Source organism: Phoenix dactylifera, unplaced genomic scaffold (genome assembly GCF_009389715.1).
Source record: "Phoenix dactylifera cultivar Barhee BC4 unplaced genomic scaffold, palm_55x_up_171113_PBpolish2nd_filt_p 000809F, whole genome shotgun sequence".
NCBI lineage: Eukaryota > Viridiplantae > Streptophyta > Magnoliopsida > Arecales > Arecaceae > Phoenix > Phoenix dactylifera.
Window position 1 is genome coordinate 117,487 of NW_024068176.1, and position 4,352 is coordinate 121,838.

Genomic DNA, 4,352 nt, shown 5'->3' on the forward strand with positions numbered 1-4,352 from the left:
TGATTTATAAGTTTAAGTTAAAAGCTTTGTGGCATATTGAATCATGGTATCAATACTTTGCCTTCTCAGATATGCTCTTGTGATTTGATGCAAATCATTTTTGAGATAGATCGTTGCTATCTAATGATCATCAGTACATGTTCATTTTGTGAATTACATTTCTAGCCATTTAATGATTTGATTCTAAGGTTGGTCATTATCCTTTGAGCGATCAGCACACTACCATGATAAGTATATGAGATCTATTTCATTTCAAGTTCTATCCCAAACACAATTAATTTTAATCAATCCTGTTGTGAATCGATCCTGATCCGATCTCAAGTGAACATGCACCAAGATGATAATTTCAATCTGAGATTTTAGTCAGTCACTTATCTAGTGTTAATCTTGCGAGTTTTATGAAATTTTTGATAGTTGATCCAAAGCTATCTATCATACTGATTTTGATCAAGAAGAATGAGATCTTGGATTTTTATTACTCAATGGGCTAAGCATCTTTAAATATGAAAGTCCTAGATCTCTTAAATTTTGAGGACAAAATTTTCTTAAGAAAGAGAGAATGTGAGATACTGGGATGAAGTCGGCAGCCCCAGCCGACTTCAGCCCAACGCCCCTTTTGGAAGGAGCAGAGCAGGGGATCGCGTTGCGATCCCCCTCTGCCTTCTCCGGGCGCGACGGGAGCAGAGGCGCCGCGGACAATCTGCAGCAGCCCCGTGGCCGTTCCAACGCCCTTTTTGGATGATTCTTCCAACCAGGGTTATAGGTTTTCGAGTATGGATCGTTATAAGGCTTTTGGTAGGAGTTCATAGCATTTGCTTGATCGTGCAAGACTTCCTTGAATACCGGTATGGTGGGGCAATCTGTAGTGGTATGACCCGACATATCACAGATACCACAACACTCGTTTCTAAGCTCTATAGTCTTGACAGGCTCAACCTTCCTAAGCTCAATTTCTTCTACCTTCCTAGTGAGGGCTGCCATTTTAGCATGAAGATCATCCTCAGTTCTGAGGTTGTAAAGGCCTCCCTGTACAGAGCTAGTAGGCTTAGGCAAAGACTTGTTGTTTCTATCCCCGTTATCCCAAAGTTGGGCAGTCTCAGCAAGAAAATCCAAATACTCCCATGCCTCATCAGGTTGTTTTTCTAAGAATCTACCATTGCACATGGTCTCTACAAACTGTTTCAACTGTGGAGATAAACCTTCATAAAAGAAGCTAATGGTTCTCCAAGTTTCGAATCCGTGATGAGGGCATGAGAGAAGAAGGTCTTTAAATCTTTCCCAACATTCATAAAATGTTTCATTATCTTTTTGTTGAAAATTGCTGATATGTCTTTTCAAAAAGTTGGTCCTTTGTGTGGGGAAGAACTTCTTTAAAAATTCTCTCTGCATATCTTGCCAAGTTCTTATTGATCTAGGTCGCAAAGAGTTTAGCCATGTTTTGGCCTTATCCTTTAGAGAGAAAGGAAACAATGTCAGCTTGAGGACATCCTCGGTGACGTTTGGCACTCTAAATGTAATGCTCAATTCTTCAAAATCCTTTAAATGAAGATACGGACTCTCGAACTCTAACCCGTGGAACTTAGGCAGCAATTGAATCACCCCGGGTTTGATGTCAAAATGTCCTACATTATCAGGAAAAATTATGCATGAAGGCTGACTAGTCCTAGCCGGTTGTAGGTATTGTCTTAGAGTTATAACATGGGGTTCACGTTCTCGACCGTCGTGACTCCCCGCATCTTCATTTAGACAGCCATCTCACAAGGTGTGAGATATCGCGAAGAAATTTCAGGGGTATGTCCTAAGGGATGATCTAAAGTTGTACGACTTAATCGACCGGTGTCGTCCCTATTCCACTTTAACATGCAAAATAATTCCCTCTCTTTTTTTTCTTTTTTTAAAAAAAATAAAAAAATAAATATAAGTACCAACTAAAGATATCTTAAAACGACATCCTAAAACAAAAATCCTATTCACAATCAAACATGAAACAAAACATTACACCTCAATTTCTAATGTTTTTCTTAAATTTCTAGACAGCTCCTAACTGGTTTGAAGAGGGCACCTAAGCCTCCAATCCGGTCTAATAAACCGAGTTGACCAGATAAGCTCCCAGGTAAGTGGAGGGGTCACGATGCGATCGCAAAGGTCCCACTTAAAACCCACTTGCCTCGAACAGATGAACTGTCTCCCTTATAGGGACAAAGCTTGCCTAGACATCAACAAGCCACAGAGCGAAATTGGTGCAACTTTCGGTGGTCTTCGTCCTATTGAGCTCGAATGTCCTTAGGGCCAACGTCTAGTTGATTTTAGTTAAGCTTAGAATATTTATGCACTGGGGTGATTTTTGGGCTAAGGACGAGTGATGAAATCCCGACCTTATCTTTTTAAATGGGTTCAGCCCTTAGAATATTTTATGCTGATGCCTTATACTATATGTTGCCCAGATAGACAACCCAAGAGGGGGGGTGAATTGGGTTTTAAAATAATTATTGCGATTAAAAGGTTTGTGAATAACTAATTAATACTTTTTGCAAGTTGATTAATTAGATGCTATGTGCAGTGAATGAAAAGAAAGTAAGAGATAACAGGGCAATCACAAACACAAGGAAATTTATAGTGGTTCGGAGGTAACCCTTGCTCCTATGTCCACTCCCCAAGCCTCACTTGGAAATTCACTATAACCCCTCGGATTACAGCCGGTTGTTTTACAAGCTCACAACCTAACTTGTTGTTTTACGAGATCACAACGAACTCAGTCGGTTTTTCCAGGCTCACCGACTAGAACCACCCGATTGTTTTTCCGGGATCACAATCTAACTCTTACACCGTTGGTTTCAACCTAGGCTCACCAACAAACCTTTACACCCTTGATTCAATCCCCTGATTGAATCAAGTAAGGAACAAAATGGTATGAACAAAAACAAACAGAAAAATAAAGCTTCTAAACAAGCAGATATACAGCGATATAAATAAGAGAGAAGTTAAGAGCCCTCAAACAAATTTATGAAGATGTAAAGGAGGGCTTCTCGAACTCTGGGTCTCTTCTTGAATGTCTTGTAGACTTGAAGGCTGAAGGAGACCTCTTTAATGCTGGGAAGAGTTGGTTGGATGGAGTTTAATGCCCCTCTTCCTTCTTTTCCGTGTATGCTCTTTGAAATCAAATGGTAGCTAGAGATTTCTTGTTTTCTTTGAAAGGAAAATTACTTCTCTACCTTGCTACAGTTCTCTGTGGCTATTTAAGCCATTCCCCATGGAAACTAGCCGTTAGACACAATCTCCTAGCCGTTCTGCACATTCTGCACATCCTGACAATGTTTCCGTTGGGATCGGAGTCGACTCGCGCGATCTGGAGTCGACTCGGCTGCTGCAGGAGTCGACTCATGCTTTTCTGGAGTCGGCTCGGCAACCGTTTCGGATTTGAATTAAAGTGCTGTCTCGACTGGGTGTCGACTCGACTTAACCCGGAGTCGACTCTCCAATGTCCGGAGCTGACCTGGCACTTTTGGAGACGACTCGATGTAAGGAATCCAGGGATGCATTTTTCAAGTTTGCTAACTCGAGTCGACTCGGAAATCCTGGGAGTCGACTCGGCGCTCAGAGTCCGAACTCCCGATCTTCTGTCTTTTGACTCGTGCCGTCTTGGAGTCGACTCGAACTGTTTCGGAGTCGACTCGGCTCTCAGTATCCGAAAAACAGTCTTCTGTCTTTTTTGGGGTTGCGCTGCCTTGGAGTCGACTCGAATTGTCTTGGAGTCGACTCGCCTCTCAGAGACGAAAATACCGTCTTCTGTCTTTTGGGGTCGCGCTGTCTTGGAGTCGACTCGGACTTTGCGGGTGTCGACTCGGCTCTCAGTGTCCGAAAGTTGCTCTCTGACTTTTGCCTTGTATCACACTGTGAGTCGACTCTCGCTTCCTTTGGAGTCGACCTGCCAACCATCGGAGTCGACTCGAGTTCCTCAGGAGTCGACTCGAGTTCCTCAGGAGTCGACTCAGCTCTCAGGGTCCAAAATAACTTCTCTGTCTTTCTGTCTGTAACTCCCTGGAGTCGACTCGTACTACTCTAGAGTCGACTCGGCAGCATCAGAGTCGACTCGCGCTCTTCAGGAGTCGACTCGTTGACAGGTTTTGAGTTGGATCTTTCTGTCTGTCTGTCTGTTCTCAGTCGGAGTCGACTCGTAATGTACAGGAGTCGACTCGAGCCTGTGCCAGTGCTTCTGATACGCTTGGAGTCGACTCGTAATATCCCGGAGTTGACTCGAGTCTCAGACTTTGGCTCAAATTGAGTTCTTTACTTATCCAAAATGTATTCAACCAAATCTAGAGACACTTAACCATAAATTTACAAGAATTTCA

General features: G+C 42.8%; 1 non-coding gene across 1 annotated transcript; it reads left to right on the forward strand.

Moving 5' to 3' along the window:
• The first annotated feature begins 1,234 nt into the window (after positions 1-1,234).
• Positions 1,235-1,343, forward strand: LOC120107268. Its single transcript, XR_005509149.1, has one exon. It is a non-coding gene; the product is annotated as a small nucleolar RNA R71 (small nucleolar RNA).
• The last annotated feature ends 3,009 nt before the right edge of the window (positions 1,344-4,352 follow it).